Source organism: Triturus cristatus, chromosome 12 (assembly GCF_964204655.1).
Source record: "Triturus cristatus chromosome 12, aTriCri1.1, whole genome shotgun sequence".
Classification (NCBI taxonomy): Eukaryota; Metazoa; Chordata; class Amphibia; order Caudata; family Salamandridae; genus Triturus; species Triturus cristatus.
The window spans coordinates 660,658,093-660,683,903 of NC_140595.1; the positions used below are offsets into that span (position 1 = coordinate 660,658,093).

At 40.9% G+C, this 25,811-nt stretch overlaps 22 non-coding genes across 22 annotated transcripts; 13 read left to right on the forward strand and 9 right to left on the reverse strand.

Moving 5' to 3' along the window:
* Positions 1 to 802: 802 nt before the first annotated feature.
* TRNAI-UAU (transfer RNA isoleucine (anticodon UAU)) lies at positions 803 to 897 on the reverse strand. Its single transcript has 2 exons — positions 860 to 897; positions 803 to 838 (listed from the first exon to the last, which is right to left on the reverse strand). It is a non-coding gene; the product is annotated as a tRNA-Ile (tRNA).
* A 1,083-nt stretch (positions 898 to 1,980) lies between these two features.
* TRNAT-UGU (transfer RNA threonine (anticodon UGU)) lies at positions 1,981 to 2,052 on the forward strand. The gene has a single exon. It is a non-coding gene; the product is annotated as a tRNA-Thr (tRNA).
* Positions 2,053 to 4,389: 2,337 nt separating this feature from the next.
* Positions 4,390 to 4,461, forward strand: TRNAT-UGU (transfer RNA threonine (anticodon UGU)). The gene has a single exon. It is a non-coding gene; the product is annotated as a tRNA-Thr (tRNA).
* Positions 4,462 to 5,621: 1,160 nt separating this feature from the next.
* On the reverse strand, positions 5,622 to 5,716 carry TRNAI-UAU (transfer RNA isoleucine (anticodon UAU)). Its single transcript has 2 exons — positions 5,679 to 5,716; positions 5,622 to 5,657 (listed from the first exon to the last, which is right to left on the reverse strand). It is a non-coding gene; the product is annotated as a tRNA-Ile (tRNA).
* A 412-nt stretch (positions 5,717 to 6,128) lies between these two features.
* TRNAS-GCU (transfer RNA serine (anticodon GCU)) lies at positions 6,129 to 6,210 on the forward strand. Its single transcript has one exon. It is a non-coding gene; the product is annotated as a tRNA-Ser (tRNA).
* Positions 6,211 to 6,799: 589 nt separating this feature from the next.
* Positions 6,800 to 6,871, forward strand: TRNAT-UGU (transfer RNA threonine (anticodon UGU)). The gene has a single exon. It is a non-coding gene; the product is annotated as a tRNA-Thr (tRNA).
* Positions 6,872 to 8,020: 1,149 nt separating this feature from the next.
* On the reverse strand, positions 8,021 to 8,115 carry TRNAI-UAU (transfer RNA isoleucine (anticodon UAU)). The gene is made up of 2 exons: positions 8,078 to 8,115; positions 8,021 to 8,056 (listed from the first exon to the last, which is right to left on the reverse strand). It is a non-coding gene; the product is annotated as a tRNA-Ile (tRNA).
* A 412-nt stretch (positions 8,116 to 8,527) lies between these two features.
* TRNAS-GCU (transfer RNA serine (anticodon GCU)) lies at positions 8,528 to 8,609 on the forward strand. The gene has a single exon. It is a non-coding gene; the product is annotated as a tRNA-Ser (tRNA).
* A 589-nt stretch (positions 8,610 to 9,198) lies between these two features.
* On the forward strand, positions 9,199 to 9,270 carry TRNAT-UGU (transfer RNA threonine (anticodon UGU)). Its single transcript has one exon. It is a non-coding gene; the product is annotated as a tRNA-Thr (tRNA).
* Positions 9,271 to 10,430: 1,160 nt separating this feature from the next.
* TRNAI-UAU (transfer RNA isoleucine (anticodon UAU)) lies at positions 10,431 to 10,525 on the reverse strand. Its single transcript has 2 exons — positions 10,488 to 10,525; positions 10,431 to 10,466 (listed from the first exon to the last, which is right to left on the reverse strand). It is a non-coding gene; the product is annotated as a tRNA-Ile (tRNA).
* Positions 10,526 to 12,854: 2,329 nt separating this feature from the next.
* On the reverse strand, positions 12,855 to 12,949 carry TRNAI-UAU (transfer RNA isoleucine (anticodon UAU)). Its single transcript has 2 exons — positions 12,912 to 12,949; positions 12,855 to 12,890 (listed from the first exon to the last, which is right to left on the reverse strand). It is a non-coding gene; the product is annotated as a tRNA-Ile (tRNA).
* Positions 12,950 to 14,032: 1,083 nt separating this feature from the next.
* Positions 14,033 to 14,104, forward strand: TRNAT-UGU (transfer RNA threonine (anticodon UGU)). The gene has a single exon. It is a non-coding gene; the product is annotated as a tRNA-Thr (tRNA).
* A 1,160-nt stretch (positions 14,105 to 15,264) lies between these two features.
* Positions 15,265 to 15,359, reverse strand: TRNAI-UAU (transfer RNA isoleucine (anticodon UAU)). The gene is made up of 2 exons: positions 15,322 to 15,359; positions 15,265 to 15,300 (listed from the first exon to the last, which is right to left on the reverse strand). It is a non-coding gene; the product is annotated as a tRNA-Ile (tRNA).
* A 412-nt stretch (positions 15,360 to 15,771) lies between these two features.
* Positions 15,772 to 15,853, forward strand: TRNAS-GCU (transfer RNA serine (anticodon GCU)). The gene has a single exon. It is a non-coding gene; the product is annotated as a tRNA-Ser (tRNA).
* Positions 15,854 to 16,442: 589 nt separating this feature from the next.
* TRNAT-UGU (transfer RNA threonine (anticodon UGU)) lies at positions 16,443 to 16,514 on the forward strand. The gene has a single exon. It is a non-coding gene; the product is annotated as a tRNA-Thr (tRNA).
* Positions 16,515 to 17,674: 1,160 nt separating this feature from the next.
* TRNAI-UAU (transfer RNA isoleucine (anticodon UAU)) lies at positions 17,675 to 17,769 on the reverse strand. Its single transcript has 2 exons — positions 17,732 to 17,769; positions 17,675 to 17,710 (listed from the first exon to the last, which is right to left on the reverse strand). It is a non-coding gene; the product is annotated as a tRNA-Ile (tRNA).
* A 1,083-nt stretch (positions 17,770 to 18,852) lies between these two features.
* On the forward strand, positions 18,853 to 18,924 carry TRNAT-UGU (transfer RNA threonine (anticodon UGU)). The gene has a single exon. It is a non-coding gene; the product is annotated as a tRNA-Thr (tRNA).
* A 1,667-nt stretch (positions 18,925 to 20,591) lies between these two features.
* TRNAS-GCU (transfer RNA serine (anticodon GCU)) lies at positions 20,592 to 20,673 on the forward strand. Its single transcript has one exon. It is a non-coding gene; the product is annotated as a tRNA-Ser (tRNA).
* A 1,821-nt stretch (positions 20,674 to 22,494) lies between these two features.
* Positions 22,495 to 22,589, reverse strand: TRNAI-UAU (transfer RNA isoleucine (anticodon UAU)). The gene is made up of 2 exons: positions 22,552 to 22,589; positions 22,495 to 22,530 (listed from the first exon to the last, which is right to left on the reverse strand). It is a non-coding gene; the product is annotated as a tRNA-Ile (tRNA).
* A 412-nt stretch (positions 22,590 to 23,001) lies between these two features.
* Positions 23,002 to 23,083, forward strand: TRNAS-GCU (transfer RNA serine (anticodon GCU)). Its single transcript has one exon. It is a non-coding gene; the product is annotated as a tRNA-Ser (tRNA).
* Positions 23,084 to 23,672: 589 nt separating this feature from the next.
* TRNAT-UGU (transfer RNA threonine (anticodon UGU)) lies at positions 23,673 to 23,744 on the forward strand. Its single transcript has one exon. It is a non-coding gene; the product is annotated as a tRNA-Thr (tRNA).
* A 1,160-nt stretch (positions 23,745 to 24,904) lies between these two features.
* On the reverse strand, positions 24,905 to 24,999 carry TRNAI-UAU (transfer RNA isoleucine (anticodon UAU)). Its single transcript has 2 exons — positions 24,962 to 24,999; positions 24,905 to 24,940 (listed from the first exon to the last, which is right to left on the reverse strand). It is a non-coding gene; the product is annotated as a tRNA-Ile (tRNA).
* Between the last annotated feature and the right edge of the window lie 812 nt (positions 25,000 to 25,811).

A 25,811-nucleotide genomic window follows, 5' to 3' on the forward strand; every position in this document is an offset into this window, starting at 1 on the left:
ATACTTTTTTTCCCAGATACCCCGGCTCTTAGGCAAATGAGGTTACTCCTCAAAACCCCACCCCCACTCACCATAAATATCCTTCTCTCCTGCTGTCCATTCAAATGATACAAGGTATCTTGTACATAGAGAGAAAGGGAGAATAGGCAGACTTGCTTCAAAGATTTGGTGACTTTGGATGGGTGGGTTGAATGAAGAAGTGAACCTGGTTTCTGGGAAAGGAGTATCGAGATGAAGATGAGGAAAAGTGAACATGGACCACATTCATAGGTTAGAGAAATACATTTAATAGGTTGAATGGTTTTGAAAAGTGAACTTCGAGCAGTAATTGTTGTTTTTTAAACTGCAAAGAAATTAAAAATGAATGTGGGATTGGAGGCACACTCTGAGCAGAAAAGCACCATAAGCTGCTATGGTGCAACTCAAGATGGTGAATAGAACCTTTAATATGATGATGCTCTTCTTTTGCTAGTTTTTTCGAGTCACCTTTTATTGTAAGTAGCTGATACAGCATTTTTTGCAGCTCTTCAGTTTATGGTTATCATGTGAGAACACTGTTTTCATCATATTTATTATTCTACAAATGTATTTTTAAATGCACTGATGTGGTGTTTGCATGAAATGCAAGATGGCACATCATGGAATGTTTAAACTGAGCATCGCGGAGGATATGTGATATTTGGCACCCAGAGGAGTAGGACACGTAGATCCTATAAGAAGTAAAGACTCTCTAGCAAGGGCCGTCCATACTCTGAGTTTAAACTTTACTTTTTGTGAAATGGTTTATGAAAAACAACACGGCTGCTCCAGGTGAGGCTCGAACTCACAACCTCGGCATGGCTCAGTGCAAGTACTGCTGTATAAGTACCGCGCGCTAACCGATTGCGCCACTGGAGCTCTCTCTTTTCACATCTCCCCAGGTGAGCCATCTACAGCTGACCAAGTAGATGACAGACACTGCTCCATCATTCACTGTGCAAGATCGACTCACATGCTAGCATGTTATCATGACTATTAAAAATACAGTCCAAACGGAATAGATTCTATAATTGTGCTATAACATATGCTCTGTCTATTCAAAACCCCATAGAATTATATCTTGACAGTTCTGACAAAGTCTAGGGGAATCTTATGAATATTTGTAATTAGCACATAGTAAGAATTTCCCAAAAATGAAATGTAGGTCCCTGATTGGGGGAAGACGTGGAATGTGAGATCTTGCCTCAGCTGTTTTTTTCTTTTTTAGGTACAGTATATTGACACTTCAGTACCTTTTGTGAAGCAAGGTTTCAGATGGGGCTGTAGGGCAGAGGAGGTGGCCGAGTGGTTAAGGCGATGGACTGCTAATCCATTGTGCTCTGCACGCGTGGGTTCGAATCCCACCTTCGTCGGAAAGCCATCAGAGTCTCTTTTGATGGCCAGCATTTCTAGTAGTATAATTACACTCTCTTTCAAGACAGAGCCAGGATCTGCTAGATGGGATCATCTGACTGTTCCATTTTAACAAATATGTCAAATAAAGTGAAGTATTTTGTGCGTAATAGAAATTAGATCTTTCATGGAGTTTCCAGAGGATTGCCTTTCACTCACTCCTGGCTTATTAACCAGTTTGGATAAATAGATTGATAAGAAAGCAGCTCTTACTCCTAAAGTTTAGGCCGTCTCAAATGAATGACTGTTAACATATGTCTGCCCCACAGAGACAGATCACTTCTAATAAGTGGGTTCTCTATATGTCACTGATTGCAGACATACTAACTAGAGCTATCGGTATGGTCTTGAATGCGAAAACTCTTATTTTCTCATATGAAAATGTAGTTTTTCATACTTCCAAAAAAAGTGCCTTAAGCATGGTCTTCAATGTGTGCGCGCACGTGGACATTCATATGCAACTACGTTTCCATACAGAGTCTCAAAATCATAGATATATTCATACCTCAGTAAGAATACATGTTGCAATTTACATCCTGCGTGCAGACTGGCCTTGTAGCTCAGTGGCAGAGCACTGGTCTTGTAAACCAGGGGTCATGAGTTCAAGCCTCATCAGGGCCTTTTTACATGAGTCTTTCTGTATGTTGTTTTCAAGTCATTCTTCCCTGGAGTCACACCTTGCTTTAGGATTGCTTATTGCCAAGCTTCCCTTTCCTGCTTTCATATTATCAAGAAAATATCATGAAGATCATTGAATTATAAATTATTGCCTCACCCCTTCCGATCGCCTGACGAACGCCTGACAAACGCCATTCTCACCCTGCCGGGCAAAGCCAAATAAGCCATGCATATTTACAGTTCCTTTGAAAGGCAGAGCGAGGACTAGGACCTCTGTTCCGACTGAATCTGCATCCACAGAAAGGATGTTATAAGGCCCTACAAATTTCACCAAGGAGATGTGAAAGTCTTCCCCCATAAAATACTTTTTTTCCCAGATACCCCGGCTCTTAGGCAAATGAGGTTACTCCTCAAAACCCCACCCCCACTCACCATAAATATCCTTCTCTCCTGCTGTCCATTCAAATGATACAAGGTATCTTGTACATAGAGAGAAAGGGAGAATAGGCAGACTTGCTTCAAAGATTTGGTGACCTTGGATGGGTGGGTTGAATGAAGAAGTGAACCTGGTTTCTGGGAAAGGAGTATCGAGATGAAGATGAGGAAAAGTGAACATGGACCACATTCATAGGTTAGAGAAATACATTTAATAGGTTGAATGGTTTTGAAAAGTGAACTTCGAGCAGTAATTGTTGTTTTTTAAACTGCAAAGAAATTAAAAATGAATGTGGGATTGGAGGCACACTCTGAGCAGAAAAGCACCATAAGCTGCTATGGTGCAACTCAAGATGGTGAATAGAACCTTTAATATGATGATGCTCTTCTTTTGCTAGTTTTTTCGAGTCACCTTTTATTGTAAGTAGCTGATACAGCATTTTTTGCAGCTCTTCAGTTTATGGTTATCATGTGAGAACACTGTTTTCATCATATTTATTATTCTACAAATGTATTTTTAAATGCACTGATGTGGTGTTTGCATGAAATGCAAGATGGCACATCATGGAATGTTTAAACTGAGCATCGCGGAGGATATGTGATATTTGGCACCCAGAGGAGTAGGACACGTAGATCCTATAAGAAGTAAAGACTCTCTAGCAAGGGCCGTCCATACTCTGAGTTTAAACTTTACTTTTTGTGAAATGGTTTATGAAAAACAACACGGCTGCTCCAAGTGAGGCTCGAACTCACAACCTCGGCATGGATCAGTGCAAGTACTGCTGTATAAGTACCGCCCGCTAACCGATTGCGCCACTGGAGCTCTCTCTTTTCACATCTCCCCAGGTGAGCCATCTACAGCTGACCAAGTAGATGACAGACACTGCTCCATCATTCACTGTGCAAGATCGACTCACATGCTAGCATGTTATCATGACTATTAAAAATACAGTCCAAACGGAATAGATTCTATAATTGTCCTATAACATATGCTCTGTCTATTCAAAACCCCATAGAATTATATCTTGACAGTTCTGACAAAGTCTAGGGGAATCTTATGAATATTTGTAATTAGCACATAGTAAGAATTTCCCAAAAATGAAATGTAGGTCCCTGATTGGGGGAAGACGTGGAATGTGAGATCTTGCCTCAGCTGTTTTTTTCTTTTTTAGGTACAGTATATTGACACTTCAGTACCTTTTGTGAAGCAAGGTTTCAGATGGGGCTGTAGGGCAGATGAGGTGGCCGAGTGGTTAAGGCGATGGACTGCTATCCATTGTGCTCTGCACGCGTGGGTTCGAATCCCACCTTCGTCGGAAAGCCATCAGAGTCTCTTTTGATGGCCAGCATTTCTTGTAGTATAATTACACTCTCTTTCAAGACAGAGCCAGGATCTGCTAGATGGGATCATCTGACTGTTCCATTTTAACAAATATGTCAAATAAAGTGAAGTATTTTGTGCGTAATAGAAATTAGATCTTTCATGGAGTTTCCAGAGGATTGCCTTTCACTCACTCCTGGCTTATTAACCAGTTTGGATAAATAGATTGATAAGAAAGCAGCTCTTACTCCTAAAGTTTAGGCCGTCTCAAATGAATGACTGTTAACATATGTCTGCCCCACAGAGACAGATCACTTCTAATAAGTGGGTTCTCTATATGTCACTGATTGCAGACATACTAACTAGAGCTATCGGTATGGTCTTGAATGCGAAAACTCTTATTTTCTCATATGAAAATGTAGTTTTTCATACTTCCAAAAAAAGTGCCTTAAGCATGGTCTTCAATGTGTGCGCGCACGTGGACATTCATATGCAACTACGTTTCCATACAGAGTCTCAAAATCATAGATATATTCATACCTCAGTAAGAATACATGTTGCAATTTACATCCTGCGTGCAGACTGGCCTTGTAGCTCAGTGGCAGAGCACTGGTCTTGTAAACCAGGGGTCATGAGTTCAAGCCTCATCAGGGCCTTTTTACATGAGTCTTTCTGTATGTTGTTTTCAAGTCATTCTTCCCTGGAGTCACACCTTGCTTTAGGATTGCTTATTGCCAAGCTTCCCTTTCCTGCTTTCATATTATCAAGAAAATATCATGAAGATCATTGAATTATAAATTATTGCCTCACCCCTTCCGATCGCCTGACGAACGCCTGACAAACGCCATTCTCACCCTGCCGGGCAAAGCCAAATAAGCCATGCATATTTACAGTTCCTTTGAAAGGCAGAGCGAGGACTAGGACCTCTGTTCCGACTGAATCTGCATCCACAGAAAGGATGTTATAAGGCCCTACAAATTTCACCAAGGAGATGTGAAAGTCTTCCCCCATAAAATACTTTTTTTCCCAGATACCCCGGCTCTTAGGCAAATGAGGTTACTCCTCAAAACCCCACCCCCACTCACCATAAATATCCTTCTCTCCTGCTGTCCATTCAAATGATACAAGGTATCTTGTACATAGAGAGAAAGGGAGAATAGGCAGACTTGCTTCAAAGATTTGGTGACTTTGGATGGGTGGGTTGAATGAAGAAGTGAACCTGGTTTCTGGGAAAGGAGTATCGAGATGAAGATGAGGAAAAGTGAACATGGACCACATTCATAGGTTAGAGAAATACATTTAATAGGTTGAATGGTTTTGAAAAGTGAACTTCGAGCAGTAATTGTTGTTTTTTAAACTGCAAAGAAATTAAAAATGAATGTGGGATTGGAGGCACACTCTGAGCAGAAAAGCACCATAAGCTGCTATGGTGCAACTCAAGATGGTGAATAGAACCTTCAATATGATGATGCTCTTCTTTTGCTAGTTTTTTCGAGTCACCTTTTATTGTAAGTAGCTGATACAGCATTTTTTGCAGCTCTTCAGTTTATGGTTATCATGTGAGAACACTGTTTTCATCATATTTATTATTCTACAAATGTATTTTTAAATGCACTGATGTGGTGTTTGCATGAAATGCAAGATGGCACATCATGGAATGTTTAAACTGAGCATCGCGGAGGATATGTGATATTTGGCACCCAGAGGAGTAGGACACGTAGATCCTATAAGAAGTAAAGACTCTCTAGCAAGGGCCGTCCATACTCTGAGTTTAAACTTTACTTTTTGTGAAATGGTTTATGAAAAACAACACGGCTGCTCCAGGTGAGGCTCAAACTCACAACCTCGGCATGGCTCAGTGCAAGTACTGCTGTATAAGTACCGCGCGCTAACCGATTGCGCCACTGGAGCTCTCTCTTTTCACATCTCCCCAGGTGAGCCATCTACAGCTGACCAAGTAGATGACAGACACTGCTCCATCATTCACTGTGCAAGATCGACTCACATGCTAGCATGTTATCATGACTATTAAAAATACAGTCCAAACGGAATAGATTCTATAATTGTCCTATAACATATGCTCTGTCTATTCAAAACCCCATAGAATTATATCTTGACAGTTCTGACAAAGTCTAGGGGAATCTTATGAATATTTGTAATTAGCACATAGTAAGAATTTCCCAAAAATGAAATGTAGGTCCCTGATTGGGGGAAGACGTGGAATGTGAGATCTTGCCTCAGCTGTTTTTTTCTTTTTTAGGTACAGTATATTGACACTTCAGTACCTTTTGTGAAGCAAGGTTTCAGATGGGGCTGTAGGGCAGACGAGGTGGCCGAGTGGTTAAGGCGATGGACTGCTAATCCATTGTGCTCTGCACGCGTGGGTTCGAATCCCACCTTCGTCGGAAAGCCATCAGAGTCTCTTTTGATGGCCAGCATTTCTAGTAGTATAATTACACTCTCTTTCAAGACAGAGCCAGGATCTGCTAGATGGGATCATCTGACTGTTCCATTTTAACAAATATGTCAAATAAAGTGAAGTATTTTGTGCGTAATAGAAATTAGATCTTTCATGGAGTTTCCAGAGGATTGCCTTTCACTCACTCCTGGCTTATTAACCAGTTTGGATAAATAGATTGATAAGAAAGCAGCTCTTACTCCTAAAGTTTAGGCTGTCTCAAATGAATGACTGTTAACATATGTCTGCCCCACAGAGACAGATCACTTCTAATAAGTGGGTTCTCTATATGTCACTGATTGCAGACATACTAACTAGAGCTATCGGTATGGTCTTGAATGCGAAAACTCTTATTTTCTCATATGAAAATGTAGTTTTTCATACTTCCAAAAAAAGTGCCTTAAGCATGGTCTTCAATGTGTGCGCGCACGTGGACATTCATATGCAACTACGTTTCCATACAGAGTCTCAAAATCATAGATATATTCATACCTCAGTAAGAATACATGTTGCAATTTACATCCTGCGTGCAGACTGGCCTTGTAGCTCAGTGGCAGAGCACTGGTCTTGTAAACCAGGGGTCATGAGTTCAAGCCTCATCAGGGCCTGTTTACATGAGTCTTTCTGTAGGTTGTTTTCAAGTCATTCTTCCCTGGAGTCACGGATTGCTTATTGCCAAGCTTCCCTTTCCTGCTTTCATATTATCAAGAAAATATCATGAAGATCATTGAATTATAAATTATTGCCTCACCCCTTCCGATCGCCTGACGAACGCCTGACAAACGCCATTCTCACCCTGCCGGGCAAAGCCAAATAAGCCATGCATATTTACAGTTCCTTTGAAAGGCAGAGCGAGGACTAGGACCTCTGTTCCGACTGAATCTGCATCCACAGAAAGGATGTTATAAGGCCCTACAAATTTCACCAAGGAGATGTGAAAGTCTTCCCCCATAAAATACTTTTTTTCCCAGATACCCCGGCTCTTAGGCAAATGAGGTTACTCCTCAAAACCCCACCCCCACTCACCATAAATATCCTTCTCTCCTGCTGTCCATTCAAATGATACAAGGTATCTTGTACATAGAGAGAAAGGGAGAATAGGCAGACTTGCTTCAAAGATTTGGTGACCTTGGATGGGTGGGTTGAATGAAGAAGTGAACCTGGTTTCTGGGAAAGGAGTATCGAGATGAAGATGAGGAAAAGTGAACATGGACCACATTCATAGGTTAGAGAAATACATTTAATAGGTTGAATGGTTTTGAAAAGTGAACTTCGAGCAGTAATTGTTGTTTTTTAAACTGCAAAGAAATTAAAAATGAATGTGGGATTGGAGGCACACTCTGAGCAGAAAAGCACCATAAGCTGCTATGGTGCAACTCAAGATGGTGAATAGAACCTTTAATATGATGATGCTCTTCTTTTGCTAGTTTTTTCGAGTCACCTTTTATTGTAAGTAGCTGATACAGCATTTTTTGCAGCTCTTCAGTTTATGGTTATCATGTGAGAACACTGTTTTCATCATATTTATTATTCTACAAATGTATTTTTAAATGCACTGATGTGGTGTTTGCATGAAATGCAAGATGGCACATCATGGAATGTTTAAACTGAGCATCGCGGAGGATATGTGATATTTGGCACCCAGAGGAGTAGGACAAGTAGATCCTATAAGAAGTAAAGACTCTCTAGCAAGGGCCGTCCATACTCTGAGTTTAAACTTTACTTTTTGTGAAATGGTTTATGAAAAACAACACGGCTGCTCCAGGTGAGGCTCGAACTCACAACCTCGGCATGGCTCAGTGCAAGTACTGCTGTATAAGTACAGCGCGCTAACCGATTGCGCCACTGGAGCTCTCTCTTTTCACATCTCCCCAGGTGAGCCATCTACAGCTGACCAAGTAGATGACAGACACTGCTCCATCATTCACTGTGCAAGATCGACTCACATGCTAGCATGTTATCATGACTATTAAAAATACAGTCCAAACGGAATAGATTCTATAATTGTCCTATAACATATGCTCTGTCTATTCAAAACCCCATAGAATTATATCTTGACAGTTCTGACAAAGTCTAGGGGAATCTTATGAATATTTGTAATTAGCACATAGTAAGAATTTCCCAAAAATGAAATGTAGGTCCCTGATTGGGGGAAGACGTGGAATGTGAGATCTTGCCTCAGCTGTTTTTTTCTTTTTTAGGTACAGTATATTGACACTTCAGTACCTTTTGTGAAGCAAGGTTTCAAATGGGGCTGTAGGGCAGACGAGGTGGCCGAGTGGTTAAGGCGATGGACTGCTAATCCATTGTGCTCTGCACGCGTGGGTTCGAATCCCACCTTCGTCGGAAAGCCATCAGAGTCTCTTTTGATGGCCAGCATTTCTAGTAGTATAATTACACTCTCTTTCAAGACAGAGCCAGGATCTGCTAGATGGGATCATCTGACTGTTCCATTTTAACAAATATGTCAAATAAAGTGAAGTATTTTGTGCGTAATAGAAATTAGATCTTTCATGGAGTTTCCAGAGGATTGCCTTTCACTCACTCCTGGCTTATTAACCAGTTTGGATAAATAGATTGATAAGAAAGCAGCTCTTACTCCTAAAGTTTAGGCTGTCTCAAATGAATGACTGTTAACATATGTCTGCCCCACAGAGACAGATCACTTCTAATAAGTGGGTTCTCTATATGTCACTGATTGCAGACATACTAACTAGAGCTATCGGTATGGTCTTGAATGCGAAAACTCTTATTTTCTCATATGAAAATGTAGTTTTTCATACTTCCAAAAAAAGTGCCTTAAGCATGGTCTTCAATGTGTGCGCGCACGTGGACATTCATATGCAACTACGTTTCCATACAGAGTCTCAAAATCATAGATATATTCATACCTCAGTAAGAATACATGTTGCAATTTACATCCTGCGTGCAGACTGGCCTTGTAGCTCAGTGGCAGAGCACTGGTCTTGTAAACCAGGGGTCATGAGTTCAAGCCTCATCAGGGCCTGTTTACATGAGTCTTTCTGTATGTTGTTTTCAAGTCATTCTTCCCTGGAGTCACACCTTGCTTTAGGATTGCTTATTGCCAAGCTTCCCTTTCCTGCTTTCATATTATCAAGAAAATATCATGAAGATCATTGAATTATAAATTATTGCCTCACCCCTTCCGATCGCCTGACGAACGCCTGACAAACGCCATTCTCACCCTGCCGGGCAAAGCCAAATAAGCCATGCATATTTACAGTTCCTTTGAAAGGCAGAGCGAGGACTAGGACCTCTGTTCCGACTGAATCTGCATCCACAGAAAGGATGTTATAAGGCCCTACAAATTTCACCAAGGAGATGTGAAAGTCTTCCCCCATAAAATACTTTTTTTCCCAGATACCCCGGCTCTTAGGCAAATGAGGTTACTCCTCAAAACCCCACCCCCACTCACCATAAATATCGTTCTCTCCTGCTGTCCATTCAAATGATACAAGGTATCTTGTACATAGAGAGAAAGGGAGAATAGGCAGACTTGCTTCAAAGATTTGGTGACCTTGGATGGGTGGGTTGAATGAAGAAGTGAACCTGGTTTCTGGGAAAGGAGTATCGAGATGAAGATGAGGAAAAGTGAACATGGACCACATTCATAGGTTAGAGAAATACATTTAATAGGTTGAATGGTTTTGAAAAGTGAACTTCGAGCAGTAATTGTTGTTTTTTAAACTGCAAAGAAATTAAAAATGAATGTGGGATTGGAGGCACACTCTGAGCAGAAAAGCACCATAAGCTGCTATGGTGCAACTCAAGATGGTGAATAGAACCTTTAATATGATGATGCTCTTCTTTTGCTAGTTTTTTCGAGTCACCTTTTATTGTAAGTAGCTGATACAGCATTTTTTGCAGCTCTTCAGTTTATGGTTATCATGTGAGAACACTGTTTTCATCATATTTATTATTCTACAAATGTATTTTTAAATGCACTGATGTGGTGTTTGCATGAAATGCAAGATGGCACATCATGGAATGTTTAAACTGAGCATCGCGGAGGATATGTGATATTTGGCACCCAGAGGAGTAGGACACGTAGATCCTATAAGAAGTAAAGACTCTCTAGCAAGGGCCGTCCATACTCTGAGTTTAAACTTTACTTTTTGTGAAATGGTTTATGAAAAACAACACGGCTGCTCCAAGTGAGGCTCGAACTCACAACCTCGGCATGGCTCAGTGCAAGTACTGCTGTATAAGTACCGCGCGCTAACCGATTGCGCCACTGGAGCTCTCTCTTTTCACATCTCCCCAGGTGAGCCATCTACAGCTGACCAAGTAGATGACAGACACTGCTCCATCATTCACTGTGCAAGATCGACTCACATGCTAGCATGTTATCATGACTATTAAAAATACAGTCCAAACGGAATAGATTCTATAATTGTCCTATAACATATGCTCTGTCTATTCAAAACCCCATAGAATTATATCTTGACAGTTCTGACAAAGTCTAGGGGAATCTTATGAATATTTGTAATTAGCACATAGTAAGAATTTCCCAAAAATGAAATGTAGGTCCCTGATTGGGGGAAGACGGGGAATGTGAGATCTTGCCTCAGCTGTTTTTTTCTTTTTTAGGTACAGTATATTGACACTTCAGTACCTTTTGTGAAGCAAGGTTTCAGATGGGGCTGTAGGGCAGACGAGGTGGCCGAGTGGTTAAGGCGATGGACTGCTAATCCATTGTGCTCTGCACGCGTGGGTTCGAATCCTACCTTCGTCGGAAAGCCATCAGAGTCTCTTTTGATGGCCAGCATTTCTTGTAGTATAATTACACTCTCTTTCAAGACAGAGCCAGGATCTGCTAGATGGGATCATCTGACTGTTCCATTTTAACAAATATGTCAAATAAAGTGAAGTATTTTGTGCGTAATAGAAATTAGATCTTTCATGGAGTTTCCAGAGGATTGCCTTTCACTCACTCCTGGCTTATTAACCAGTTTGGATAAATAGATTGATAAGAAAGCAGCTCTTACTCCTAAAGTTTAGGCCGTCTCAAATGAATGACTGTTAACATATGTCTGCCCCACAGAGACAGATCACTTCTAATAAGTGGGTTCTCTATATGTCACTGATTGCAGACATACTAACTAGAGCTATCGGTATGGTCTTGAATGCGAAAACTCTTATTTTCTCATATGAAAATGTAGTTTTTCATACTTCCAAAAAAAGTGCCTTAAGCATGGTCTTCAATGTGTGCGCGCACGTGGACATTCATATGCAACTACGTTTCCATACAGAGTCTCAAAATCATAGATATATTCATACCTCAGTAAGAATACATGTTGCAATTTACATCCTGCGTGCAGACTGGCCTTGTAGCTCAGTGGCAGAGCACTGGTCTTGTAAACCAGGGGTTATGAGTTCAAGCCTCATCAGGGCCTTTTTAAATGACTCTTTCTGTATGTTGTTTTCAAGTTATTCTTCCCTGGAGTCACACCTTGCTTTAGGATTGCTTATTGCCAAGCTTCCCTTTCCTGCTTTCATATTATCAAGAAAATATCATGAAGATCATTGAATTATAAATTATTGCCTCACCCCTTCCGATCGCCTGACGATCGCCTGACAAACGCCATTCTCACCCTGCCGGGCAAGCCCTGCCGGGCAAAGCCAAATAAGCCATGCATATTTACAGTTCCTTTGAAAGGCAGAGCGAGGACTAGGACCTCTGTTCCTACTGAATCTGCATCCACAGAAAGGATGTTATAAGGCCCTACAAATTTCACCAAGGAGATGTGAAAGTCTTCCCCCATAAAATACTTTTTTTCCCAGATACCCCGGCTCTTAGGCAAATGAGGTTACTCCTCAAAACCCCACCCCCACTCACCATAAATATCCTTCTCTCCTGCTGTCCATTCAAATGATACAAGGTATCTTGTACATAGAGAGAAAGGGAGAATAGGCAGACTTGCTTCAAAGATTTGGTGACTTTGGATGGGTGGGTTGAATGAAGAAGTGAACCTGGTTTCTGGGAAAGGAGTATCGAGATGAAGATGAGGAAAAGTGAACATGGACCACATTCATAGGTTAGAGAAATACATTTAATAGGTTGAATGGTTTTGAAAAGTGAACTTCGAGCAGTAATTGTTGTTTTTTAAACTGCAAAGAAATTAAAAATGAATGTGGGATTGGAGGCACACTCTGAGCAGAAAAGCACCATAAGCTGCTATGGTGCAACTCAAGATGGTGAATAGAACCTTTAATATGATGATGCTCTTCTTTTGCTAGTTTTTTCGAGTCACCTTTTATTGTAAGTAGCTGATACAGCATTTTTTGCAGCTCTTCAGTTTATGGTTATCATGTGAGAACACTGTTTTCATCATATTTATTATTCTACAAATGTATTTTTAAATGCACTGATGTGGTGTTTGCATGAAATGCAAGATGGCACATCATGGAATGTTTAAACTGAGCATCGCGGAGGATATGTGATATTTGGCACCCAGAGGAGTAGGACACGTAGATCCTATAAGAAGTAAAGACTCTCTAGCAAGGGCCGTCCATACTCTGAGTTTAAACTTTACTTTTTGTGAAATGGTTTATGAAAAACAACACGGCTGCTCCAGGTGAGGCTCGAACTCACAACCTCGGCATGGCTCAGTGCAAGTACTGCTGTATAAGTACCGCGCGCTAACCGATTGCGCCACTGGAGCTCTCTCTTTTCACATCTCCCCAGGTGAGCCATCTACAGCTGACCAAGTAGATGACAGACACTGCTCCATCATTCACTGTGCAAGATCGACTCACATGCTAGCATGTTATCATGACTATTAAAAATACAGTCCAAACGGAATAGATTCTATATTTGTGCTATAACATATGCTCTGTCTATTCAAAACCCCATAGAATTATATCTTGACAGTTCTGACAAAGTCTAGGGGAATCTTATGAATATTTGTAATTAGCACATAGTAAGAATTTCCCAAAAATGAAATGTAGGTCCCTGATTGGGGGAAGACGTGGAATGTGAGATCTTGCCTCAGCTGTTTTTTTCTTTTTTAGGTACAGTATATTGACACTTCAGTACCTTTTGTGAAGCAAGGTTTCAGATGGGGCTGTAGGGCAGAGGAGGTGGCCGAGTGGTTAAGGCGATGGACTGCTAATCCATTGTGCTCTGCACGTGTGGGTTCGAATCCCACCTTCGTCGGAACGCCATCAGAGTCTCTTTTGATGGCCAGCATTTCCAGTAGTATAATTACACTCTCTTTCAAGACAGAGCCAGGATCTGCTAGATGGGATCATCTGACTGTTCCATTTTAACAAATATGTCAAATAAAGTGAAGTATTTTGTGCGTAATAGAAATTAGATCTTTCATGGAGTTTCCAGAGGATTGCCTTTCACTCACTCCTGGCTTATTAACCAGTTTGGATAAATAGATTGATAAGAAAGCAGCTCTTACTCCTAAAGTTTAGGCTGTCTCAAATGAATGACTGTTAACATATGTCTGCCCCACAGAGACAGATCACTTCTAATAAGTGGGTTCTCTATATGTCACTGATTGCAGACATACTAACTAGAGCTATCGGTATGGTCTTGAATGCGAAAACTCTTATTTTCTCATATGAAAATGTAGTTTTTCATACTTCCAAAAAAAGTGCCTTAAGCATGGTCTTCAATGTGTGCGCGCACGTGGACATTCATATGCAACTACGTTTCCATACAGAGTCTCAAAATCATAGATATATTCATACCTCAGTAAGAATACATGTTGCAATTTACATCCTGCGTGCAGACTGGCCTTGTAGCTCAGTGGCAGAGCACTGGTCTTGTAAACCAGGGGTCATGAGTTCAAGCCTCATCAGGGCCTTTTTACATGAGTCTTTCTGTATGTTGTTTTCAAGTCATTCTTCCCTGGAGTCACACCTTGCTTTAGGATTGCTTATTGCCAAGCTTCCCTTTCCTGCTTTCATATTATCAAGAAAATATCATGAAGATCATTGAATTATAAATTATTGCCTCACCCCTTCCGATCGCCTGACGAACGCCTGACAAACGCCATTCTCACCCTGCCGGGCAAAGCCAAATAAGCCATGCATATTTACAGTTCCTTTGAAAGGCAGAGCGAGGACTAGGACCTCTGTTCCGACTGAATTTGCATCCACAGAAAGGATGTTATAAGGCCCTACAAATTTCACCAAGGAGATGTGAAAGTCTTCCCCCATAAAATACTTTTTTTCCCAGATACCCCGGCTCTTAGGCAAATGAGGTTACTCCTCAAAACCCCACCCCCACTCACCATAAATATCCTTCTCTCCTGCTGTCCATTCAAATGATACAAGGTATCTTGTACATAGAGAGAAAGGGAGAATAGGCAGACTTGCTTCAAAGATTTGGTGACCTTGGATGGGTGGGTTGAATGAAGAAGTGAACCTGGTTTCTGGGAAAGGAGTATCGAGATGAAGATGAGGAAAAGTGAACATGGACCACATTCATAGGTTAGAGAAATACATTTAATAGGTTGAATGGTTTTGAAAAGTGAACTTCGAGCAATAATTGTTGTTTTTTAAACTGCAAAGAAATTAAAAATGAATGTGGGATTGGAGGCACACTCTGAGCAGAAAAGCACCATAAGCTGCTATGGTGCAACTCAAGATGGTGAATAGAACCTTTAATATGATGATGCTCTTCTTTTGCTAGTTTTTTCGAGTCACCTTTTATTGTAAGTAGCTGATACAGCATTTTTTGCAGCTCTTCAGTTTATGGTTATCATGTGAGAACACTGTTTTCATCATATTTATTATTCTACAAATGTATTTTTAAATGCACTGATGTGGTGTTTGCATGAAATGCAAGATGGCACATCATGGAATGTTTAAACTGAGCATCGCGGAGGATATGTGATATTTGGCACCCAGAGGAGTAGGACACGTAGATCCTATAAGAAGTAAAGACTCTCTAGCAAGGGCCGTCCATACTCTGAGTTTAAACTTTACTTTTTGTGAAATGGTTTATGAAAAACAACACGGCTGCTCCAAGTGAGGCTCGAACTCACAACCTCGGCATGGATCAGTGCAAGTACTGCTGTATAAGTACCGCGCGCTAACCTATTGCGCCACTGGAGCTCTCTCTTTTCACATCTCCCCAGGTGAGCCATCTACAGCTGACCAAGTAGATGACAGACACTGCTCCATCATTCACTGTGCAAGATCGACTCACATGCTAGCATGTTATCATGACTATTAAAAATACAGTCCAAACGGAATAGATTCTATAATTGTCCTATAACATATGCTCTGTCTATTCAAAACCCCATAGAATTATATCTTGACAGTTCTGACAAAGTCTAGGGGAATCTTATGAATATTTGTAATTAGCACATAGTAAGAATTTCCCAAAAATGAAATGTAGGTCCCTGATTGGGGGAAGACGTGGAATGTGAGATCTTGCCTCAGCTGTTTTTTTCTTTTTTAGGTACAGTATATTGACACTTCAGTACCTTTTGTGAAGCAAGGTTTCAGATGGGGCTGTAGGGCAGACGAGGTGGCCGAGTGGTTAAGGCGATGGACTGCTAATCCATTGTGCTCTGCACGCGTGGGTTCAAATCCCACCTTCGTCGGAAAGCCATCAGAGTCTCTTTTGATGGCCAGCATTTCTTGTAGTATAATTACACTCTCTTTCAAGACAGAGCCAGGATCTGCTAGATGGGATCATCTGACTGTTCCATTTTAACAAATATGTCAAATAAAGTGAAGTATTTTGTGCGTAATAGAAATTAGATCTTTCATGGAGTTTCCAGAGGATTGCCTTTCACTCACTCCTGGCTTATTAACCAGTTTGGATAAATAGATTGATAAGAAAGCAGCTCTTACTCCTAAAGTTTAGGCCGTCTCAAATGAATGACTGTTAACATATGTCTGCCCCACAGAGACAGATCACTTCTAATAAGTGGGTTCTCTATATGTCACTGATTGCAGACATACTAACTAGAGCTATCGGTATGGTCTTGAATGCGAAAACTCTTATTTTCTCATATGAAAATGTAGTTTTTCATACTTCCAAAAAAAGTGCCTTAAGCATGGTCTTCAATGTGTGCGCGCACGTGGACATTCATATGCAACTACGTTTCCATACAGAGTCTCAAAATCATAGATATATTCATACCTCAGTAAGAATACATGTTGCAATTTACATCCTGCGTGCAGACTGGCCTTGTAGCTCAGTGGCAGAGCACTGGTCTTGTAAACCAGGGGTCATGAGTTCAAGCCTCATCAGGGCCTTTTTACATGAGTCTTTCTGTATGTTGTTTTCAAGTCATTCTTCCCTGGAGTCACACCTTGCTTTAGGATTGCTTATTGCCAAGCTTCCCTTTCCTGCTTTCATATTATCAAGAAAATATCATGAAGATCATTGAATTATAAATTATTGCCTCACCCCTTCCGATCGCCTGACGAACGCCTGACAAACGCCATTCTCACCCTGCCGGGCAAAGCCAAATAAGCCATGCATATTTACAGTTCCTTTGAAAGGCAGAGCGAGGACTAGGACCTCTGTTCCGACTGAATCTGCATCCACAGAAAGGATGTTATAAGGCCCTACAAATTTCACCAAGGAGATGTGAAAGTCTTCCCCCATAAAATACTTTTTTTCCCAGATACCCCGGCTCTTAGGCAAATGAGGTTACTCCTCAAAACCCCACCCCCACTCACCATAAATATCCTTCTCTCCTGCTGTCCATTCAAATGATACAAGGTATCTTGTACATAGAGAGAAAGGGAGAATAGGCAGACTTGCTTCAAAGATTTGGTGACTTTGGATGGGTGGGTTGAATGAAGAAGTGAACCTGGTTTCTGGGAAAGGAGTATCGAGATGAAGATGAGGAAAAGTGAACATGGACCACATTCATAGGTTAGAGAAATACATTTAATAGGTTGAATGGTTTTGAAAAGTGAACTTCGAGCAGTAATTGTTGTTTTTTAAACTGCAAAGAAATTAAAAATGAATGTGGGATTGGAGGCACACTCTGAGCAGAAAAGCACCATAAGCTGCTATGGTGCAACTCAAGATGGTGAATAGAACCTTTAATATGATGATGCTCTTCTTTTGCTAGTTTTTTCGAGTCACCTTTTATTGTAAGTAGCTGATACAGCATTTTTTGCAGCTCTTCAGTTTATGGTTATCATGTGAGAACACTGTTTTCATCATATTTATTATTCTACAAATGTATTTTTAAATGCACTGATGTGGTGTTTGCATGAAATGCAAGATGGCACATCATGGAATGTTTAAACTGAGCATCGCGGAGGATATGTGATATTTGGCACCCAGAGGAGTAGGACACGTAGATCCTATAAGAAGTAAAGACTCTCTAGCAAGGGCTGTCCATACTCTGAGTTTAAACTTTACTTTTTGTGAAATGGTTTATGAAAAACAACACGGCTGCTCCAGGTGAGGCTCGAACTCACAACCTCGGCATGGCTCAGTGCAAGTACTGCTGTATAAGTACCGCGCGCTAACCTATTGCGCCACTGGAGCTCTCTCTTTTCACATCTCCCCAGGTGAGCCATCTACAGCTGACCAAGTAGATGACAGACACTGCTCCATCATTCACTGTGCAAGATCGACTCACATGCTAGCATGTTATCATGACTATTAAAAATACAGTCCAAACGGAATAGATTCTATAATTGTGCTATAACATATGCTCTGTCTATTCAAAACCCCATAGAATTATATCTTGACAGTTCTGACAAAGTCTAGGGGAATCTTATGAATATTTGTAATTAGCACATAGTAAGAATTTCCCAAAAATGAAATGTAGGTCCCTGATTGGGGGAAGACGTGGAATGTGAGATCTTGCCTCAGCTGTTTTTTTCTTTTTTAGGTACAGTATATTGACACTTCAGTACCTTTTGTGAAGCAAGGTTTCAGATGGGGCTGTAGGGCAGACGAGGTGGCTGAGTGGTTAAGGCGATGGACTGCTAATCCATTGTGCTCTGCACGCGTGGGTTCGAATCCCACCTTCGTCGGAAAGCCATCAGAGTCTCTTTTGATGGCCAGCATTTCTAGTAGTATAATTACACTCTCTTTCAAGACAGAGCCAGGATCTGCTAGATGGGATCATCTGACTGTTCCATTTTAACAAATATGTCAAATAAAGTGAAGTATTTTGTGCGTAATAGAAATTAGATCTTTCATGGAGTTTCCAGAGGATTGCCTTTCACTCACTCCTGGCTTATTAACCAGTTTGGATAAATAGATTGATAAGAAAGCAGCTCTTACTCCTAAAGTTTAGGCTGTCTCAAATGAATGACTGTTAACATATGTCTGCCCCACAGAGACAGATCACTTCTAATAAGTGGGTTCTCTATATGTCACTGATTGCAGACATACTAACTAGAGCTATCGGTATGGTCTTGAATGCGAAAACTCTTATTTTCTCATATGAAAATGTAGTTTTTCATACTTCCAAAAAAAGTGCCTTAAGCATGGTCTTCAATGTGTGCGCGCACGTGGACATTCATATGCAACTACGTTTCCATACAGAGTCTCAAAATCATAGATATATTCATACCTCAGTAAGAATACATGTTGCAATTTACATCCTGCGTGCAGACTGGCCTTGTAGCTCAGTGGCAGAGCACTGGTCTTGTAAACCAGGGGTCATGAGTTCAAGCCTCATCAGGGCCTTTTTACATGAGTCTTTCTGTATGTTGTTTTCAAGTCATTCTTCCCTGGAGTCACACCTTGCTTTAGGATTGCTTATTGCCAAGCTTCCCTTTCCTGCTTTCATATTATCAAGAAAATATCATGAAGATCATTGAATTATAAATTATTGCCTCACCCCTTCCGATCGCCTGACGAACGCCTGACAAACGCCATTCTCACCCTGCCGGGCAAAGCCAAATAAGCCATGCATATTTACAGTTCCTTTGAAAGGCAGAGCGAGGACTAGGACCTCTGTTCCGACTGAATCTGCATCCACAGAAAGGATGTTATAAGGCCCTACAAATTTCACCAAGGAGATGTGAAAGTCTTCCCCCATAAAATACTTTTTTTCCCAGATACCCCGGCTCTTAGGCAAATGAGGTTACTCCTCAAAACCCCACCCCCACTCACCATAAATATCCTTCTCTCCTGCTGTCCATTCAAATGATACAAGGTATCTTGTACATAGAGAGAAAGGGAGAATAGGCAGACTTGCTTCAAAGATTTGGTGACCTTGGATGGGTGGGTTGAATGAAGAAGTGAACCTGGTTTCTGGGAAAGGAGTATCGAGATGAAGATGAGGAAAAGTGAACATGGACCACATTCATAGGTTAGAGAAATACATTTAATAGGTTGAATGGTTTTGAAAAGTGAACTTCGAGCAGTAATTGTTGTTTTTTAAACTGCAAAGAAATTAAAAATGAATGTGGGATTGGAGGCACACTCTGAGCAGAAAAGCACCATAAGCTGCTATGGTGCAACTCAAGATGGTGAATAGAACCTTTAATATGATGATGCTCTTCTTTTGCTAGTTTTTTCGAGTCACCTTTTATTGTAAGTAGCTGATACAGCATTTTTTGCAGCTCTTCAGTTTATGGTTATCATGTGAGAACACTGTTTTCATCATATTTATTATTCTACAAATGTATTTTTAAATGCACTGATGTGGTGTTTGCATGAAATGCAAGATGGCACATCATGGAATGTTTAAACTGAGCATCGCGGAGGATATGTGATATTTGGCACCCAGAGGAGTAGGACACGTAGATCCTATAAGAAGTAAAGACTCTCTAGCAAGGGCCGTCCATACTCTGAGTTTAAACTTTACTTTTTGTGAAATGGTTTATGAAAAACAACACGGCTGCTCCAAGTGAGGCTCGAACTCACAACCTCGGCATGGCTCAGTGCAAGTACTGCTGTATAAGTACCGCGTGCTAACCGATTGCGCCACTGGAGCTCTCTCTTTTCACATCTCCCCAGGTGAGCCATCTACAGCTGACCAAGTAGATGACAGACACTGCTCCATCATTCACTGTGCAAGATCGACTCACATGCTAGCATGTTATCATGACTATTAAAAATACAGTCCAAACGGAATAGATTCTATAATTGTCCTATAACATATGCTCTGTCTATTCAAAACCCCATAGAATTATATCTTGACAGTTCTGACAAAGTCTAGGGGAATCTTATGAATATTTGTAATTAGCACATAGTAAGAATTTCCCAAAAATGAAATGTAGGTCCCTGATTGGGGGAAGACGTGGAATGTGAGATCTTGCCTCAGCTGTTTTTTTCTTTTTTAGGTACAGTATATTGACACTTCAGTACCTTTTGTGAAGCAAGGTTTCAGATGGGGCTGTAGGGCAGACGAGGTGGCCGAGTGGTTAAGGCGATGGACTGCTAATCCATTGTGCTCTGCACGCGTGGGTTCGAATCCCACCTTCGTCGGAAAGCCATCAGAGTCTCTTTTGATGGCCAGCATTTCTTGTAGTATAATTACACTCTCTTTCAAGACAGAGCCAGGATCTGCTAGATGGGATCATCTGACTGTTCCATTTTAACAAATATGTCAAATAAAGTGAAGTATTTTGTGCGTAATAGAAATTAGATCTTTCATGGAGTTTCCAGAGGATTGCCTTTCACTCACTCCTGGCTTATTAACCAGTTTGGATAAATAGATTGATAAGAAAGCAGCTCTTACTCCTAAAGTTTAGGCCGTCTCAAATGAATGACTGTTAACATATGTCTGCCCCACAGAGACAGATCACTTCTAATAAGTGGGTTCTCTATATGTCACTGATTGCAGACATACTAACTAGAGCTATCGGTATGGTCTTGAATGCGAAAACTCTTATTTTCTCATATGAAAATGTAGTTTTTCATACTTCCAAAAAAAGTGCCTTAAGCATGGTCTTCAATGTGTGCGCGCACGTGGACATTCATATGCAACTACGTTTCCATACAGAGTCTCAAAATCATAGATATATTCATACCTCAGTAAGAATACATGTTGCAATTTACATCCTGCGTGCAGACTGGCCTTGTAGCTCAGTGGCAGAGCATTGGTCTTGTAAACCAGGGGTCATGAGTTCAAGCCTCATCAGGGCCTTTTTACATGAGTCTTTCTGTATGTTGTTTTCAAGTCATTCTTCCCTGGAGTCACACCTTGCTTTAGGATTGCTTATTGCCAAGCTTCCCTTTCCTGCTTTCATATTATCAAGAAAATATCATGAAGATCATTGAATTATAAATTATTGCCTCACCCCTTCCGATCGCCTGACGAACGCCTGACAAACGCCATTCTCACCCTGCCGGGCAAAGCCAAATAAGCCATGCATATTTACAGTTCCTTTGAAAGGCAGAGCGAGGACTAGGACCTCTGTTCCGACTGAATCTGCATCCACAGAAAGGATGTTATAAGGCCCTACAAATTTCACCAAGGAGATGTGAAAGTCTTCCCCCATAAAATACTTTTTTTCCCAGATACCCCGGCTCTTAGGCAAATGAGGTTACTCCTCAAAACCCCACCCCCACTCACCATAAATATCCTTCTCTCCTGCTGTCCATTCAAATGATACAAGGTATCTTGTACATAGAGAGAAAGGGAGAATAGGCAGACTTGCTTCAAAGATTTGGTGACTTTGGATGGGTGGGTTGAATGAAGAAGTGAACCTGGTTTCTGGGAAAGGAGTATCGAGATGAAGATGAGGAAAAGTGAACATGGACCACATTCATAGGTTAGAGAAATACATTTAATAGGTTGAATGGTTTTGAAAAGTGAACTTCGAGCAGTAATTGTTGTTTTTTAAACTGCAAAGAAATTAAAAATGAATGTGGGATTGGAGGCACACTCTGAGCAGAAAAGCACCATAAGCTGCTATGGTGCAACTCAAGATGGTGAATAGAACCTTTAATATGATGATGCTCTTCTTTTGCTAGTTTTTTCGAGTCACCTTTTATTGTAAGTAGCTGATACAGCATTTTTTGCAGCTCTTCAGTTTATGGTTATCATGTGAGAACACTGTTTTCATCATATTTATTATTCTACAAATGTATTTTTAAATGCACTGATGTGGTGTTTGCATGAAATGCAAGATGGCACATCATGGAATGTTTAAACTGAGCATCGCGGAGGATATGTGATATTTGGCACCCAGAGGAGTAGGACACGTAGATCCTATAAGAAGTAAAGACTCTCTAGCAAGGGCCGTCCATACTCTGAGTTTAAACTTTACTTTTTGTGAAATGGTTTATGAAAAACAACACGGCTGCTCCAGGTGAGGCTCGAACTCACAACCTCGGCATGGCTCAGTGCAAGTACTGCTGTATAAGTACAGCGCGCTAACCGATTGCGCCACTGGAGCTCTCTCTTTTCACATCTCCCCAGGTGAGCCATCTACAGCTGACCAAGTAGATGACAGACACTGCTCCATCATTCACTGTGCAAGATCGACTCACATGCTAGCATGTTATCATGACTATTAAAAATACAGTCCAAACGGAATAGATTCTATAATTGTCCTATAACATATGCTCTGTCTATTCAAAACCCCATAGAATTATATCTTGACAGTTCTGACAAAGTCTAGGGGAATCTTATGAATATTTGTAATTAGCACATAGTAAGAATTTCCCAAAAATGAAATGTAGGTCCCTGATTGGGGGAAGACGTGGAATGTGAGATCTTGCCTCAGCTGTTTTTTTCTTTTTTAGGTACAGTATATTGACACTTCAGTACCTTTTGTGAAGCAAGGTTTCAGATGGGGCTGTAGGGCAGACGAGGTGGCCGAGTGGTTAAGGCGATGGACTGCTAATCCATTGTGCTCTGCACGCGTGGGTTCGAATCCCACCTTCGTCGGAAAGCCATCAGAGTCTCTTTTGATGGCCAGCATTTCTAGTAGTATAATTACACTCTCTTTCAAGACAGAGCCAGGATCTGCTAGATGGGATCATCTGACTGTTCCATTTTAACAAATATGTCAAATAAAGTGAAGTATTTTGTGCGTAATAGAAATTAGATCTTTCATGGAGTTTCCAGAGGATTGCCTTTCACTCACTCCTGGCTTATTAACCAGTTTGGATAAATAGATTGATAAGAAAGCAGCTCTTACTCCTAAAGTTTAGGCTGTCTCAAATGAATGACTGTTAACATATGTCTGCCCCACAGAGACAGATCACTTCTAATAAGTGGGTTCTCTATATGTCACTGATTGCAGACATACTAACTAGAGCTATCGGTATGGTCTTGAATGCGAAAACTCTTATTTTCTCATATGAAAATGTAGTTTTTCATACTTCCAAAAAAAGTGCCTTAAGCATGGTCTTCAATGTGTGCGCGCACGTGGACATTCATATGCAACTACGTTTCCATACAGAGTCTCAAAATCATAGATATATTCATACCTCAGTAAGAATACATGTTGCAATTTACATCCTGCGTGCAGACTGGCCTTGTAGCTCAGTGGCAGAGCACTGGTCTTGTAAACCAGGGGTCATGAGTTCAAGCCTCATCAGGGCCTGTTTACATGAGTCTTTCTGTATGTTGTTTTCAAGTCATTCCTCCCTGGAGTCACACCTTGCTTTAGGATTGCTTATTGCCAAGCTTCCCTTTCCTGCTTTCATATTATCAAGAAAATATCATGAAGATCATTGAATTATAAATTATTGCCTCACCCCTTCCGATCTCCTGACGAACGCCTGACAAACGCCATTCTCACCCTGCCGGGCAAAGCCAAATAAGCCATGCATATTTACAGTTCCTTTGAAAGGCAGAGCGAGGACTAGGACCTCTGTTCCGACTGAATCTGCATCCACAGAAAGGATGTTATAAGGCCCTACAAATTTCACCAAGGAGATGTGAAAGTCTTCCCCCATAAAATACTTTTTTTCCCAGATACCCCGGCTCTTAGGCAAATGAGGTTACTCCTCAAAACCCCACCCCCACTCACCATAAATATCCTTCTCTCCTGCTGTCCATTCAAATGATACAAGGTATCTTGTACATAGAGAGAAAGGGAGAATAGGCAGACTTGCTTCAAAGATTTGGTGACCTTGGATGGGTGGGTTGAATGAAGATGTGAACCTGGTTTCTGGGAAAGGAGTATCGAGATGAAGATGAGGAAAAGTGAACATGGACCACATTCATAGGTTAGAGAAATACATTTAATAGGTTGAATGGTTTTGAAAAGTGAACTTCGAGCAGTAATTGTTGTTTTTTAAACTGCAAAGAAATTAAAAATGAATGTGGGATTGGAGGCACACTCTGAGCAGAAAAGCACCATAAGCTGCTATGGTGCAACTCAAGATGGTGAATAGAACCTTTAATATGATGATGCTCTTCTTTTGCTAGTTTTTTCGAGTCACCTTTTATTGTAAGTAGCTGATACAGCATTTTTTGCAGCTCTTCAGTTTATGGTTATCATGTGAGAACACTGTTTTCATCATATTTATTATTCTACAAATGTATTTTTAAATGCACTGATGTGGTATTTGCATGAAATGCAAGATGGCACATCATGGAATGTTTAAACTGAGCATCGCGGAGGATATGTGATATTTGGCACCCAGAGGAGTAGGACACGTAGATCCTATAAGAAGTAAAGACTCTCTAGCAAGGGCCGTCCATACTCTGAGTTTAAACTTTACTTTTTGTGAAATGGTTTATGAAAAACAACACGGCTGCTCCAAGTGAGGCTCGAACTCACAACCTCGGCATGGCTCAGTGCAAGTACTGCTGTATAAGTACCACGCGCTAACCGATTGCGCCACTGGAGCTCTCTCTTTTCACATCTCCCCAGGTGAGCCATCTACAGCTGACCAAGTAGATGACAGACACTGCTCCATCATTCACTGTGCAAGATCGACTCACATGCTAGCATGTTATCATGACTATTAAAAATACAGTCCAAACGGAATAGATTCTATAATTGTCCTATAACATATGCTCTGTCTATTCAAAACCCCATAGAATTATATCTTGACAGTTCTGACAAAGTCTAGGGGAATCTTATGAATATTTGTAATTAGCACATAGTAAGAATTTCCCAAAAATGAAATGTAGGTCCCTGATTGGGGGAAGACGTGGAATGTGAGATCTTGCCTCAGCTGTTTTTTTCTTTTTTAGGTACAGTATATTGACACTTCAGTACCTTTTGTGAAGCAAGGTTTCAGATGGGGCTGTAGGGCAGACGAGGTGGCCGAGTGGTTAAGGTGATGGACTGCTAATCCATTGTGCTCTGCACGCGTGGGTTCGAATCCTACCTTCGTCGGAAAGCCATCAGAGTCTCTTTTGATGGCCAGCATTTCTTGTAGTATGATTACACTCTCTTTCAAGACAGAGCCAGGATCTGCTAGATGGGATCATCTGACTGTTCCATTTTAACAAATATGTCAAATAAAGTGAAGTATTTTGTGCGTAATAGAAATTAGATCTTTCATGGAGTTTCCAGAGGATTGCCTTTCACTCACTCCTGGCTTATTAACCAGTTTGGATAAATAGATTGATAAGAAAGCAGCTCTTACTCCTAAAGTTTAGGCCGTCTCAAATGAATGACTGTTAACATATGTCTGCCCCACAGAGACAGATC